Below are 17,922 nucleotides of genomic sequence, written 5' to 3'. Positions count from 1 at the left end.
CTAGCCATGTGGACATGTGAGAACCATCAAATTTATGCATATCCAACTTGGGAGGTCTCTGATTGGGTGGTGGATGGGTGTGCCAGACGTGAGGAGAGTGGCTAGACTCCCCCTCATGGTATTCATGACCCTTATACGCCTCCTCGTGGGCTGGCTCCTTGCCCTTGTCCTGTAGTAGGCAATCTAATCCTTTAAGATGATTTTCTATCCTTTCCACCACAGAGTGGAGGGAGTGCACCTCTTCTTCTAGTTTTTCTACCCTTTCATTGGCCATTGCTTGAGCGCGAGTTTCTACCATACACCCGTCTGACGAAAATTTGGGACCGTCGAAAATTTTTTTTTACTAAGAATTGAATGGTACCACCTTGCTCAGCTCGTCGTCCTGATTCTGATGGGCTAGGTCACCAATAAGCGCCCTGGAAGATCTCAGACTTATCCAGGTATAGGAACCCTTTCCCACTACTCCGATCTGGCGAATCTGTGAGATCTGAATGGTGGAACAACTGCTTCTGCTGATCTGGAATGTCCGATCTGGTGGATCTGAGAGATCTGAATGGTGGAACAACTGCTGCCGCTGATTTGGAGATGATGTGTGATCCCTCGGGAGAAAAGGAACTATGGTCTTGGGGAGTGTCAGGTGCTACAGATCGCAATATACATAAGGGTCTGACAGTAGTACTCGGCCCAATGTTTCAGGGCTCTAACTAAGGAGGATCGACCGTACCCTTAGCCGTACAACCCAACTACCCTATCATACGGGCGAGTAATCTCTCCGAGTGCTGTTCTCGGTGTACTGTAGCCACAAGACGGCCGAAGTTTTTATCTATGGCGAGGTTTCAAGGGAGCTAGGGGGCTTCCTATATACCCAGAGGGTACGTGGAAGACAGTCCGTGCGCGGTTCTGTCTAATGCGCTACTACTCGAAGGGGTACCCACAGGGGTTACAAGGGAGTCCAACAGACGTGACCACCTCTTGTATTTCCTGCGTGCATGCCTCCCCAAATCCGCAGGTTTATGCGCTTAACGACAGATCCCGTGGTTTAAAGACGCCGGAACACGTCTCTAGCCTAAAAAAATTTTGCTAAAATTTGGAGATCCCACCGAGCCCTGGAAAGTGCTCTGATACCACTTGTTATGCTCTTAACCTGCAAAGCGATACCCAAATAGAGAATTTGCGAAGAAAAGATACCGAGAACACAAAATGTGCGAAGAAAAGATACCCAGAGCACAGAATAGCAATGATTTTATTATCCAGAGAGAAATGTTCACAGGCCTCTTCGAGGGGGCAACCTCCAATAGAGCAGAGCTCGATTACAAAACAAGACACAATACTCCTCGTAAGGAGTCTCTATCCTTTATATATGACTCATACATGCAATACCACGAGCCAATATCGTGGATTTTATTAATACCATCTATCTAATACTACCGCCCATTTACCATCTAACTAATACTTCCACCCATTTGCAACTAACTGTGGTCCCGTCATTAATTGCGGGTTAACCACTTACAATTATTAATATGGGCTTTATTGACTCTTGACTATGACGTGATCCCATGACATAAATAAGGGGGTTAGGGTGGTACCCTAACAACTCATGTTGTCGCGATGTATGTTTGCATTGAGATCTCTTTTATGCCATGTTGGTAGGATTCTCATCATGCATGAGTTTGTGTCATACTGATAGGATTCCTTTTTTCACAGAGAGTTCCTATAGAGGAACATCTCTTGGAGCCACTCCTACATGAGGGCATTTTCCTTGTATGATGACGACATCATCTCTTATTTACATCTTCACTATTGACAGCACTTAATGTAGCAGCCTACACCATCTTGGCATCAGGGCCCGGAGACGTAGTCCCTCTGGGACAAACTCCGTTATCAACATCTTGTTATTTTATGTTGCTAATGATTGTCATGTTCATCTTCTCTATAGCGTGTAGATGTATTCATTTATGTTCTTTTAAAAATTCAATTTAACACATCACAAAAGTAAAAGGTCTTGGAAGGGTCCTTTGTCACAGCTAGACCTGGAGCACTGGTAAACTTTTAGGCTATAAGGGTGAATATTGTGGAGTTACTTGTGGGTTCTCATGGTGGTTTTCTTCACTTTCATACTCGCTTAAAAGAGGGATATAGTCAGTTTCTATATAATTCTTCAGATCTTGGACATGAGATCTCTTCCTAGTGTCTATTTTATATCATTTTCCACTTCATGTTGTTTCATTTTCTTCTTTAGATCTTCCCTCAAACATAAGTAGCTAATAATCTAATTGCATTCGTAAAATTACCTTTTCACACAAAAGAATCCTAATCCAAAGTTTTAGAGATATTAGGATCTTACCTTATGGTCCTTTGAAAAATTCCATTCTGCTTTGCTATAGGACATAATTGAGTCTACGCAAACTCAGTAGCGAATCCTCTCAAGATGTTATCAATCTAGAAGTCAACAAATCTTGAGATCTTGTTGTTAGTGTTCTTGAGTCGTTGTATCAGTTCAGGAGTCCACTCCTTAGATTAATCTCCTTTAAAATAGTCTTTTCTCTCAGTCAACCATGATATGTGTTGTATCTCCCAGAGACAGTCTTGGATTGCTTCAAGACCTATGTCTTAGCACATCTAAAATGGTGTGTCTCGAATGATTTATAGAAAGCTCGAGACAAAACTTATGATCTACATACACATATATACACAGGAAATAGGTTGGTTCATTAATCCAAATAAATGAAACATGGATTTTTAATACTTCTTCACTAGCTCAGATCTTAGAAATAAGCATAAAAATAGTGGAGGCCAAGAGATTCAAGGTCTTATAGCTTAATAATATTTTGCAGAGTGGATGAGTGAGGATAAGAAAGAAGAGTAAACCATCACATAGAGCATAAGGCTTCAAGACTTGTATATTCAACAGACAAAGCTTGGGGTAGTAAGGATTTCTATGTTTATTTGGGTTATAAGCAGAATTACTGAAGAAGGGAGAATTGAAAGCTATGATTCATGTGACGTAGATTTAAAGATTGAATCTCAATAGTCCTCATAGGAATATACATAAACAATGTCCAGACAAATGAATTTGTGAAACAACTACAGGCATTTGAATTAACATATAGATACTAATGAATCTGTGAGGGAGCTTGAACCACATCTAGAAACAATAATTACATGAATTTGGGGAAGAAGCATCAACATAAAATGAGTCAAACAAAGGGGAACACATACTGTAATCCTTTGAAGAGGGAATCACCATTGTTTTCTTGATATTCTAAAAAGATCTATATGCAAAGGAAATACAGTTTGAAATTATAATATGCAGTGTTTTCCCTAGAATTTATGAACCTAAACTAAGTCTTGATTTCCCCTATTTATCAGAGGGGAGAAAGAAACTACATTACAACAAAAATATCTATCCCTAGACTCAATTTTCAAGTCGACTAGCTGTATCAGTCTTGAATGGGTCTTTGGCCCAAAAAGGTATTACAAAAATGAAGGCCTCATTAGAACGAAGGCATGGTACAGGACAAAACTAATTAAATTACCGGAAAAAATAGTAAATGAAAGTATTTGTTCCCATCCTATCATCACATCTCCCTCAAGTTGTAATTCATTCATGGTATGGCCTCTTGTGCTGCTCAATCGCCTCCATCACTTATGCCTTTATTGCTGAGATGCCTTGTTCTGTGAAGTGGGGGTTGGGTCAACTGAAAATGCTTGCCTTTTTAGTCATTTGCTATGTAGTGGGACAAGGCCCCATGCTAAACCATTAATCCTCTTGAATCTCATGTACTACTCCATCGCTGCACCATGGTCCCTTAAATTCTCCTAGTTCCTGACCCATCTACCCATTAAGCCTTTGTACAAAACAACCAGTGCCTTGATATGGTGGGTGAGCTACATTCCATGTAAACAACATAGTCATGTGGGCACAGGAATTTTCCTCTGAAATAGGTGAAAACAGGCATTTCTTTGATTTCCCCTTTAGCCCCTCTTATCATAGCCCTTCGTGTGCCTTTCCTCATATGACTAAGAGCTGGGAGTAGGGCTGAGCCCTCAAGCACTAAGGCTCTTGGACCTGTGTATAGAGGCCTTTTCCTTTGTTATTTATTTCTCCCGCATATCGGTGCTTCAACACTATTTTACCCGACTCCATTCTTTTTCCTTAGTGTGGGCCCACAGTCTGGATGCGAGGTCCATATAAACCATGCCTTAATCCTTTATCGCATCTGGAGGAAGTGCCCGCATATCACAATCGTGGGCTAGAGGAGAAGGCACCTTATCCTTTTCTTTGGAGTGGGCCGATAGTCTGAATACAAGGTCTTTATACAATAAAGAACATCACATATCGCATCCAGGGAGGGTTTTCCTTATCACAATCGCAGTCGAGGAGAAAAAACAACGGAAGAGAAGATTTAGATTGCATGATCGTATTGCGATGAGCCTGTTGATGTCATCACTGCCACATCACCTGTGATGTCATCACTGCCACATGTGACCCTATGAGTGGTGAAACATGGCATCCAGAAATAGATCCATAGGACCCCTAAAAATGCCAAAAAATGAGTGACATGTGTCCACTCACCACATCATCCTCCGTACGCACCATGTCACTGGTGACGTTAGCTGCCATGTCAGCTCAGTGGATCAATTAGAGTTCGCCATGTGGCCTCTTGGAGGAGAGAGAAAAAGGTATATCAAGCCTTGTTTTGAATCAGTGTTTTCCCGGCGATTTGGCTCTGTATCAAAATATCGACAACTTGTGAGGTTCTGGATTTTGCTGTAACTGCGGGACTGTGGGGTCACTGAGATGTGAGATGTGGGACCTGTAGGTAGAGTGATATCTGGCCCCTTGGAGGAGAGAGGAAGAGGGCATCCTGTTCTTGTTTTGGTCCTACTTTCATGTGTTGCGTTGCTTTAGCCCTTCCCTGATGAGCACTAGGCATTGGAGGGGGGATGGTCAAGCTTTGAGATATTCTTTTGCCTGGGATATTGGCTCAAAATTTGATTACTCTTGGGCAACCTTGACCAATTGAAATCCACAATGCAGTGAGTGAAAACATTGGCTCCAACTGGGGATAGTTCCTTGCTAGCAAGGTGTTGAGGACCTACACACTAGTAGCCTTTCCTTCCATTGGGCATGGATTTATTCTTAAACAAAATATAATTCTATGAAAAAGTACTTTTTGATAATAAACTAAAAGACTCAAATAATGATTTCAATAGACATCAGATATTTACAATGAGCAAGAGACAAATATCTCTAATTTTGAAAATAAAATTTTAGGAACTAACCATTTATAGGCAGTTCCAGTAGTTCACCATCCAAGTTTTCAAGCATGTAAGTGTTGTTTCCCCTCTCTTCTACAATCTTGAAGGGGCCCAACCATAGTGGATCAAATTTCCCATGCTTGCCTTTGTCTTCTCGCCTGGCATCCCATCTGAGCACTAAATCTCCTCACTGAATAGGTCTATCCTTAGCCTTCTTGTCAAACATAGATTTCATCCTTTGTTTATATTTTGAAAGTTTTGTCCCCACCTCCTCTCTGTTGTCGTGAAGCTCCACCAGCCGATTTATTCTTCTAGTCAAGGTGCTAGGATATTCCTCGGCTTCTTGCAACAACTTAGCTATTGGCATTTCTAATTGGATAGGGAAGATAGCAGCCTTGCTATATACTACCTCAAAAGGGGATTTCCCTGTGGATCTTTTGGGTGTTACATGATTAGCCTGAAGAGAAAATTTTAGTTGAGAGTCCCAGTTCCTTTGGCTTTTAGTGATGTTCTTCTTTAGAATTCTCACCACGGTTTTATTATAAGACTCAGCCAAGCCATTCCCTTGAAGGTAGTGTGGAGTGGAGCATCCAATAATGATGTTGAATTTGTGGCAGAAGTTGGTGAACTTGGCATATTTGAAGACCTGTGCATTATTAGCGATGATTTTAAAAGGACACCCAAATCGGGACAATATGTTCTCCTCCATAAATTTTATCACCACTGAATCAATAGCATTCCTAGTTAGGATAGCCTCTACCCACTTGGTAAAGTTTTTGGCTGTTAAAATCCACTTGTGTTGGTCACTATAAGGTGGGTTGATTTCTCCAATGAAGTACAATCTGCACTATCTAAAGGGTTCCTCTACATGCACAGGAATCAGGGGGAGAGAAGCAAACTTCTGTCTTTCAGCAAACAACTGGCATTTTTGGCATGACCTAACCTGAACATAAACATCTGCAAATAGTGTGGGCCAGTAAAATCCTTCCTTGAGAATTTTCTATGATGTTTTCTTCCAACTGTAGTGTCCTCCATAGACTCCCCCATGGAAAACCTCAATCACTTCATGAGTTTCTACCTCAACCACACATAGCAACAATACCCCCCCTGGGTCCTTCCAATAGAGCAATCAATTAGATATAATGTATTTATGTTCTTGCAATCTCAAACTCCAGTATTTAGATCTATCCAGTCCCAACGGGAATCTTAGGAATAATAGGTAATGAAAAATGTTCTTATACCTAGGAAGTACCTCATATTTGGAATAGAACTTCTGCTTAGCCGTTTTTATTCTGCTCTGTTCATCCTCTGAGCTACCCTCCTTTGTGATCAGGCTTATTCCTAAATCTTGGCAATTAGATTTGGAAAAAATATTGGCCAACCCTTGGCCTTTGATGAGCTTGGTAGGCTTGATTTCTAGCTCATATTACTATATTTCAGCTATCCATCTGCCCCTCTACCCTTTGTTGTCTTCTTGCACCAGAATGTCTTTGACTGCAGTCATTGGGGCAAACGCTATGATTTTGGATTGCAGAAAATACATACGAAATGATTTCAACGCCTTGACCAATGCATAAGGTTGTTTCTCCAATATATCATACTTCATATCACTGTCCCTCAAGACTTGGCTAAAAAAGGCAATAGGATACTCGTAACCATCTTTATTTTTCTGTAACAACACAACAACAATGGTATGTGGACAGGCAAAAGAAAATATGTAGAAGGGCACTGAATAATCGGGGTTGGCTAACACTCAGGCCTCATCCAAAGCTTTCTTGATCCTAGTGAAATAATCACGGGGGGAAAGATCCACTTAACTCCGTTCTCATTCTTGAGCATATTTCTGATACCTTTAACTATCTCATCATAGTTGGGCATGAATCGCCTTAAGAAATTTTTCCTCCCCAAAAAGGCTTGGAATTCATTCATGTTTCTAGGAAAGGGAATGAGGCTGATGGCTTTCACTCATTCAGGATCAATCTTTACTCCTACCTATGCTACTATGGGCCCAAGGAGTTTCCCCTCACTTAGGGCGAACTGAGACTTCTTCGGATTCGGAGAGAGACCATACCATCTGCACTTCTAAAAAATGAACATTAAATGGAGGATATGCTCTTCATCAGTCTTAGAAAAGATTGTGATGTCATCTAAGTAAACTACCATAAATTTATCTTGCTCGACCACAAAAGGTATGTCCATAGCTCTTTGGAATGTGTCTCCTACATTTATCAGCCCAAATGGCATGCGGGCATGCATGAAAGTCCCCCACAGGGTGGTGAAAGCAGTCTTTTTCTAGTCCTTTGGGTGGACCGCCACTTGGTTATATCTTGAGAATCTATCCATCATGGACATTCTGCCCGCACCCACTACCTTCTGCAATATATTATCCATCTTGGGTAGAGGGTAGTTTTCCTTTAGGGACACCCTGTTTTAACTTCAAAATTCCTCAAATAGCCTTATCTCTTTATTCTTCTTCCAGACAGGGACCAAATTAGACACCCACTCAAAGTATCTTGGAGGGACCATGATTTTGGCGTGAGTAGCTTCCTTGCCTCCTTTCCAATGGAGTGGAGTAAGAGTGGGTCTACTTGTTTGAGTTTCTTTTTACATGGATTTATCCCACTCTTCAGAGGAATCTTGTGTTGAATAATATTTGTCTCAAACAATTTCAAATCATCATAAGACCAATAAAATACATCTTTGTATGTTTTGAACAGATCTAAATACCTCTGTCTGTATTACGGGTGGACTTCTTTGGACAACCTGATCTTCTGGGGTTCCTCCTCTGATTTGATTTTGAAGTCTTCGACTTTCTTACCCTTCTATAGGGCTATTGGTTTGGATGTTATGTTGTCTTTATTGAAAAGTATTTCTAGTGGAACAAGTCCATGAGGGATGGTGTTTCCTTTTAGCTACAAATTTTTTTGACCAGCCACTGAGTGGCTTCTTGTTATGCTTCTTCTTCTCCTTGATCGATGGTGGAGTGGGAAACCTCCCCAACAACTTCTATGAATCTTCTTAAGTGCTCATCATCTTCGAATACGTACGAGTGTTTGACATTATTACGTATTGAAGGCCTTTGTCTTACTTCTATCTCATATCTGAGGAGTGGATTCTATGGGGGCCTAAAAGTTCTTGTAGCTACCACAAGAGAGTCAACCATCCTATTTTCTTCCCAGGGTAGAAACTAGATGTTAAAGGCCAGGAAGAAATTGTCGATTAGGTCCCATAATTCATTTTGGTACATCCTCAGCCTGGGGTGTTTGGCTTGGCATTGGTCTCGGATCTCCTTCACGACTAGCTCAAAATCTCCATAGACCGATAGGCATTCAATGTTCATATTTCTTGTTATTTGTTACCCCAGGAGCAATGCCTCATACTCCGCTACATTTTCGGTCACCTCAAATTTGAGCGGGTATCATGCTTCCTTCTGAAGATACCAACAATATTCCAGCTTCATTCACATCTTTTGAGTTTACTCCATCGAATTGTAACTTCCATACCTCATTTTCATTTAAATGCTAGTATTTCAATTGCCTTGTCAAGTGTACTAATTCTACTTCTAAGGGGTTCTCATCCTCTTCTAATAATAGGAAGGAGATGTCACTATCTTTCCCATGCACTAGGGGGTTCTTTGAGCCTTTAGCTAAGGTCATGGTTTTCACAAACCAGGATTATCTGTACAACCTTCTTTGCTCACCTCCAAAAGTGGGAACGGTGGCATATGTAAGATCTAACTTGATAGAGACACCCACCTTGGAACCCCAATATCTGGATAAGAGCATTCGAAAGCAAGGAGGTATGTCTGCCACCACTATATCCATGACCACACTCTTCACTGGGATCTGAGAAAAGTTTACCACCAGATCCTTTATCAAGCCTCAGAACTTGACTCTCTTGGAGTCAAAGTAGTATAATTCTTTGTACAGTATAGTTATCTCCAAACCCAGTTGTTCCATTACTGATAATGGCATGTGGTTGTGTGAAGCCCCTGAATCCAGCATGTAGTTATGTAGCAAAAGTTCATGGATCACCATAGTCACATAAAATGGTGCAGTAGAGGGATCCAACTCTTCCACATGGGACCCAAAAACAACCATTGGCTTCTTCTCCTAGAGGTTCAAACTATCCTAGGATGGTGTTGATCTAGTTGTGTGCATGAATTTGGAGATTTCAGCTTTGTAATAAGGCTTCTTTAAAAGCTGAGTTAGAGGAAAATGAATTTTTACCCATTCCAGCTCCTTCTAGAGATTGAACGTATGTTGGGCCTTTTCTGTATCTCCATGCTCTGTTCCTTCTCCCTTCCCTCTAGAAATTGTTAGCAGAGCATGTGCATCTTATTCTATGTGTCCCTTAGGACCATTTCTGTCTTTATTTGCAGAGACTCATATCTTCAGTTGGTTAGGATGTAGCTTACCCTTACCTTTGTCAACAGTTGGAGGAAATACTCGAGGAGCAACTTGCCCTTGTTTTTCTAGTTCTCTCGTCCTCTTCTTTGAAGATCTTAGATTATATTTACATTGTGGTTGTGTTTGCATGAACTCTGCAAACTGTCTTCAATAATAATACATATATTCTTCCTCTGTTGTTACTTCTTTGTGATGACTGGCCTCCTGGTGTTGCATATTTTCATGTTTCTCTTTTAAAAAACCAACATATATATTTCCTTGCATTTCATGAGTATCCGACGATTGTTCATCGGGTCTATATTCCAAGTATAAGGGGTAAGGAATATGATCTAGCTACTCCTTTCTTTGCCTTGGAAGTAGTTGTAGTGGAGGCCTTCTATATTGTTGGTTATAGCCCCGATTGTTGACTTGAGAATTTTTCCTGGAGAGGTTCTTGTTCTCAATTTCAAGCTTCCCAACCTTTTGTGATAAGTTCTTGTTGAATTTATCTAGATCGTCCCACTTCGGGTCTGATGGTTCCCAAACTCGACCAAAGGAGGATGCCTCTCCTTTTCTTCTTTTGGGTTTGGAAGGTTCTTGCTTTGCCCTCGACTTCCCTGCTGAGGCCAGATTTTCTTCAACTTCGAGAGCATCAATCTAAAGCTGGTCCAGAGTGGTAGATTTCCTTTCTCTTAGGGTAAACAAATGTCAGAGTCAAAGGCTCCCAAGAAAACCGCTTGAGCTACCTCTAGGGGAGGCTTTATATTAGCTAGTAGGTTATTTAACTGCTTAATGAATCTTTTGATAAATTATGTAGTGTCCTCCTCTGACTTTTTGCTTATTGCATTGAACTCAGTAAGGAGGTATTCACGGTTCCTCTTTTCTCACCATTTCTGGGTGAAGGAGTTTTCAGGTTTCTCCTATGTAGCTATGGAGGCATCAAGTAGGGATTTGAACCATTTTCTAGCCTCTCCATCGAGGGATTGTACAAACAATCTCATAACCACATTCAATTGTTCCACATTTATGTTCTTAGGAAAAGAATTGAATGTTTCAATGTTACTTTGCATCGTTTTATCATCTTTCCCATTAAATCTAGGTAGATGCTTTAGGTAGTCTTGGGGAATTGCACTCAGAGGTTGAGGGAGGTCAAGGGGTGCATATTTATTTAGAAAAAACCTTGGGAGAGCCATCTAGACTAGTGGAGGAAGACTCAAATTTGCTTGAGAGATTGGGGTTAAGTCCACAGGGTTTGCAGGGGAAGAAGGGTCTGTCAGGGCCTTATGAGTAAGTCCTAAAGACTGAGAATAAGTAGGCTGAGGACTGGAAGTGGGAAATTCGAGGGCCGCTGAGGTGGTAGCACAGTTTGGGGGAGTTTTCACTCTCCATATTTTCTTAAAAACCAATTTTTCAGGGTCATATACAAATGGGGCTTTCCGCTGGGATGTATCTGAGCGAGTATGAGGCCTTTTAAAATCCAAGGTTATGAATGATAATGAGAGGGGTGTGGAGTTGCCAAGGTGATATGGATGCAATCATAACATATTTTGATCACCTATTCAAAGAGTGTTTCAGCTTTTCGTATCCCAGGGGAAAGAATCCTTCAATAAGCTCCCCGACAATAGTGCCAAAAGATGTTGTATCTTTGAGAGACAACCTTGGATCGCTTCAAGACCAATGCTTGGGTACATCTAAAATGGTGTGTCTTGAATGATTTACAGAAAAAGGGACAACACTTATGATCTATAGCTACATATATAAATAGGAAATAGGCTGGTTCATTAATCCAAAGAAATGAAACATGGATTTCTGATACTTCTTCACTAGTACAGATCTCATAAATAAGCATCAAAATAGTCGAGGTCAAGAGCTTCAAGGTATTAGAGCTTAATAATGTTTTGCAAAGTGTGTGAGTGAGGATAAGAGGGAAGAGTAACCCGTCACATAGAGCATAAGGCTTCAAGACTTCTATATTCAACACACAGAGCTTGAGACAATAAGGATATCTATGCTTATTTGTGTTACAAGCAGAATTAAAGAATGAAGGGAGAACTGAAATATATGATTCATGTGTTGCAGATTTAAAGATAGAATATCAATAGTCCTCACAGGCATATACATAAACAATGTTTAGACAAATGAATCTGTTAAACAACTACATGCATTTTCATTAACATATAGATACTAATGAATCTATCAGGGAGCTTGAAACACATCTAGAACAAATAATTACATGCATTCGGGGAAGAAGCATGAAAATAAAAAGAGTTAAACAAAGGGGAACACATACTGTAATCATTTGAAAACGGAATCACCATTTTTTCCTTGATATTTTGAAAATATCTGTTTGCAGAGGAAATACATTCTAAAATTATAACATGCAGTGTTTTCTCTAGAATTTCTGAACTTGAACTAAGTCTTTCTTTCCCCTATTTATCAGAGGGGAGCAAAAAACTACATTACGACAAAAATATTTATCCCTTGAATTAGATGTCAAGTCGACTAGTTGTATCAGTCTTGAATTGATCTATGGCCCAAAAAGGTATTACAGAAATGAATGCCTCATTGGAAGGAAGGCATGTTACAGGACAAAAATGAGTAAATAATTAGACAGAATAGTAAATTAAAGTCTTTGTGGCCATCCTGTGATTGTATCAGCCTCAGGATATAATTTTTTCATGGTATGGCCTCTTGTGCTGCTCAACTACCCCCGTTGCTTCTGCCTTTACTATTGAGATTCCCTGTTCTATGAAGTGGGGGTTGGGTCAACTGAAAGTGCTTGCCTTTGTAGTCCTTTATTGTGCAGAGGAATGAGGCGCCACGCTGAACCATTAATCCTCCTAAATCTAGTTGCCAACCCATCCGCCCATTAAGCCTATGAACTGCACAACCAGTGCCTTGATATACTAGGTGAGTTGTGTTCCATGCAGACAACACAGTCATGTGGGTGCAAGATTTTTCCTCTAAACATGTGAAAACAAGTGTTTCTTGGATTTCCCCTTTAGCCCCTATAACCGTAGCCCTTCGTGTCCCTTTCCTCAAATGACTGAGAGCTAGGACCAAGCGCTAAGCCCTCAGGCACTAAGGCTCTTGGACCCCTATCTAGATGGCTATTCCTTTGTTATCGATTTCTCCTGCATATCAGTGCTTCAACACTTTTTTACTTGACTCCATGCTTTTTTCTTGGTGTGGGCCGATAGTCTAGATGTGAGGTCCCTATAAACCATGCCTCAATTCTTTATCGCATCCAGAGGGAGTGCTTGCATATCACAATCACAGGATAGAGGAGAAGGCCCCTTACCCTTTTCTTTAGAGTGGGCCGATATTATGGACACAAGGTCTTTATACAATAAAGCACATCACCTATCGCATTTGGGGGGGTGTCCCTTTCCTTATCGCAATCATAGCCAGAGAGGAAACACAGTAAAAGAGAAGATTTGCATTGCGCGATTGTCGATCGTCGATTGTGATGAACCTCTTAATGTCATCACTACCATATCACCCCTGACATCATCACTTCCAAATGTAACCCTATGATTTGTGACACGTGGCATATAGAAACAACCCCATAGGACCCGTAAAAATGCCAAAAAACAAGTGACACATTTCCACCCACCACATCATCCTCTGTACGCGCCATGTCACTGGTGACGTCAATCGCCATGGCAACTTAGTGGACCAATTAGAGGTCACCACATGGCATCCTCGAGGAGAGAAAAAAAGCTCGGTCCGATCCTATTTTGTTTAGCTTTCCTTTGTTAAATCATTTCTCTGCCTTCCCTCCGATACAACACTATATCGCAATATCAGCCCCCATAAAGTCTTTGGAGTCAGAACCTCGTCAATCCATAGATATTGCGGGATTGTGAGCTGTGGGACTGTCGGGATGTGGGAACCTTCCATGTAGAGGAGAAAGAACGGGGGGGGGGGGGCGGCCTGTCTCTGATTCTCATGCCTTTCCTATGTTGAAATCATTTGGCTCTCCCCAGCATGTAGCACATTGTTGCAAATTGGCCCCCGCACAGTCTTTGGGTTTTTCTATGACTATGGGCCTGTGGTTATAGCCGCTTTGCAGAATTTGTCTCATACTTATACATTTTTCTTCATTTGCTAGGTTTTTGCATGGTAAACTTCAAAGTTCTTTAATCGTTGCTTCGGGAGTCCATTTTTTGACTTCTATATACCATTGGAAAGATTTTTCTGAGTACTAGTCATTGGAGGGGGCTTGATCAAGCTTTGAGATATTTTGTGGCCTAGGACAATGGCTCCAAATTTCACTGCTCTTGGGAAACCTTGACTAATTGAAATCCAAAATGTAGTGAGTGACAACAATATCCACTTATATAGCTCCACATGAAATGAACCGAAGAATATTTCATATTGGTCTTCAGAAATATATTTCTCCAACAACCTCCTAGTTGACAGACGAGGGCTTCTATTTTCTTGTTCTATAAATTCTTGTTCCTTTTATTCTACCCATTCTTGGATTTCCTTCTTAGATGGATGCCACATAAACATGTCCCTCAAATATATCCCTATCCTAACAACAGGACCATTTGTTGGCTTAGGTTGGGTTGACTCAAGTTTGGATTTTACTGCGCACCAACAAAACCCTCAATCATTGTCCCTTTTAGCAATGACCTACAAGCAAGTCACATTCTCATCTGAAGTGACTATGGGAGGTTGTAGAACTAGGTTTCTATAGCCTTAAGGGATACTGTGATATGGAAATTATGTATTTTTCGTATGCTGTAACACTTATAAATTAATTCGCATTCATGAACTACTTCACACTTATATATTACTTCATAGAATTACATTCATCACTTAAACATATCATAAACATACATAAACTTAATAGTACTAAAATAAAGTGCAGATAATAAGAAAGACACATGAAGACACATATTTTAACGTGGTTCATCCCAATGTGATACTACATCTAGAAGAATTGTTGCTTATAATAGAAAATTTTGTACAACAAATAGTTCTTTCCCTATGCAGATAGCTGTAGGTTGTCTGCACACTAAGATGCAGACAATTTGTGCACTAAGCTGCAGACTCAGGCCTCCTCACACTCAGCTGTGGAGCCTCACCCATTTCTCCAAAGTTAAAACCATAAAGATGCAACCATAAAACATAGATATGGATAAATAGTTTCCTTCCTCCTTTATTATTCATCCCTTTATATACTATTACATTGAAAGATTACATCATTACATTACCATGCACCTAATAACATGGTTTCCAAAATACAAAGGACTATGGTCCAAAACCACTCAACTTTTACAATACTATATAATGTTACAAAAAGTTAGGGGCTTTTTCGTGAAGCCTCTATACTATGCGGTGAGCTTGCTGTGTGGTCTTTGTTGTGCTCTGTTGTGTGATCCACTTCACACTCTGTGGCATCCCTCATATTGTGCACTCCACATAATTCAGAATCCTTGCCCAAAATCTGGCCAAGTTGGGTTGCTCCCAACAATTATAAATAATTTACGATAATTTCTATGCATTTTTTCATAACAATATAGTTTTGTTTTCAGCTACCTTCCATGTAACAAGTATATTGGATTATTAATTTGTGATTTTTCAAACAGCAGATTTTTTTTTGTAACATTGTTATATGTTTCGGTTATGACTCCTTACAGGGTTTCTACTATTATCTTCATCGGTAATGATTTCTTCATAAGAAACCTTACATCTTGTGGATTCTGGGATATTTCTTGAATCCATCATGTCTCACGAGGTTTACCCTCTCTTTTGCATGTATAGGACTACTCTAGCCAACAAGCTTCCACCTGTTAGTCGAAACTAACCTTACCCTGATGTCTGTTAAATTTTAGTTTTTTTTTTTTAACTCTATTATTGTTCTGTATTTTTGAGGTTGAGGGAGAAAGCACATAGGAAAACATCAAAACCACTTTGGAAGATGGGATCTAGTCCTACCAGCTTCAGAGAGGGATCTCTCTGTAAAATTTAGCTTTGTTTTATGTAAATTTTAGGCTAGTTATTACTGTATTGTTTGTTTTGATTTGATTGGTTTGGTTGATTTAAGTGTTCTAATTCCATTGGGCTATGGAGTCCGAAGATTTAACTGGATTTGGCATCAAATTTTAGAGGAGTTTCATAAGGCAAGATAGGTTGCACTATTTGGATCTTTTCATAAATTTAAATGGATGGTGAAAGAACAAAAATGTAAGATTCTGTAGAAATTAAGGAGAAATTAAGACTCCCTTAATTTGACTTTAGAAGAAAACATGAAAATTACTAATAGCCAAAATAGGGTGCTCTAAATAACAAATCCTATTCATCACATTTTATGTTAAGTAATTGAATTTTTTAGAATAATAGAGAAAAGGAAACAATGTTTAAGCATATAAATTTAAGAAACACATCACCATTTGGTACACCACATGAATCCTGTGAAAATGTCCCTATATTATTGATGCTCAAGAAACTTTGAAAATTTACAATATGCATAGGAAATTACATTTAGAAATCAACATCTCTTACTTCAAATGATGAAGTATTTTTAAAAATTCTAAACTAAAATATCTTGAAAAAATATCAAGATTTGTTACAAATATCTCAAAATGTGTCACACAAATAAAACTGAAATATAGGAAATTCAAAACTAACGAATCTACTTGGCACTATATTTGTAGATTGTTAGTGAAAAATAAGAGCAATTTGTATTTGATAGAAATATTATTTGATGAGGTGGCATCCAAGTCACTAACAATCTTTGAGTCTTTTCCTCCCGAAATTCTGAAAAATAGGGTCCTGTAATACCTTTGTATATCCCAAACCATAATAATTATTAGAACAATGAGAGAGGTTTTTGTAAATGACGATGTTGTAAAAATAAACCTCTTTCATTTTGTGCAAATTAATCTCCACCTTCTTGAAAACCGCATTTGAAAACACTGACTGAAAAAAGGAAAATTCGGGAAAATATACCTGCAAAGATTCATTCGAATTTGCCAAACCATAATAGAGGTTAAAAAACTAAGAGTGGTTTTTGTGCATAAGGATGTTAGCAACAAAAACCGCTTTTCAATTTTTGAAATTCATTCTCTGTGGTTTGTAAACCATGTTTGAAAGTACTATTTTGTATAGGGAAAAACATAGTTTTACTTGACCATGAAACAGACATATGCCATGGAGGCGGGAGGTGACATAGAGGTGGAGGATAATGTGGAGGCATATGGTTGGAGAAAATATGATTAGGTGGCATAATAGGAGTGGAAGATGAGGAGGGACATGGCGGGTGGATGTTGACGTGGGAGTAATTAGGTGGAGGATATGTGGCGGTAGTGAAGTGGCAGTTGAGTGGAAGTGGGGGGTGACATAACCACAAAGGTGGTTTGTAGCAAGGAGTGGATACCGCTTTCGGAGGGGGGTAGAGGCAGATTGTGGTATTAGTGAAGGGGGGTCTGAAATACTCTGAGGGAGACACGTAGCAGCAGGGCTCGGGGGTAAAACCACTAATTTTGGACCCCCCCCCCGATAAAGGGAGATAAGGCGAGGGGGTCCGAATCATATTGGGTGTCGTCAGATCGGATGTGCACTAAAGATCGGGTGTAGAAGATGTGCGCAATTTAACCACATACAACAAATATCCTTTTTTCGTTATCAATTTTACAATAAAATCAAAGCTATAGTACCAAGGCCTTATTACAATTTATTTAATCACATTTAATTGATGTGATTAATTTAATCTAAACACACTTAATTATTCTTTAATGCTGCATTTCGACTTGCAAGCATATTTTTTTATTTTCTCAAGGTTTTTACCTTTTTTCAAAATAATTTACAACATGGAATATTATTTACAACATCCTAAATATAATAAACATCAGTTACGATAAAGCAAAACTATAAAAATTATAGGACCCTAACAGTGGCTTCAGCTGGGGATGGCACTTCCTGGTGAAGTGTCAAGAACACCGTAGACTAGTAGCCTCATCTGTTGGGCCAATCCCAAATCTGCAACCTACTCTGTCATAAAAATCTCTGTGTCTGGAAATATTCAAACTAGAATCAAAACCATTATGCACACTAAAATCTGAAATACACACTGAACTAAAGGTTGTACTACTATATGAAATTGAAATTGACAATAATGCTTGAAAAGATGCTCAGAGTGTTGAGCTTAATTTCACAGTGCTACCTACTCTACACTGCCGAAAATTATGCTGAATAAAATAATACAAAAATGACAATGAAGCTAGTGAAGTAGCTACTAAAACAAGTGGGTTGCTTGACT

The sequence above is a fragment of the Pinus tabuliformis genome, chromosome 6 (assembly GCF_031772625.1).
Source record: "Pinus tabuliformis cultivar Carrire ecotype Pingquan chromosome 6, CPIR1, whole genome shotgun sequence".
In the NCBI taxonomy this organism is placed as follows: domain Eukaryota; kingdom Viridiplantae; phylum Streptophyta; class Pinopsida; order Pinales; family Pinaceae; genus Pinus; species Pinus tabuliformis.
This window is presented reverse-complemented; position numbering follows the sequence as displayed.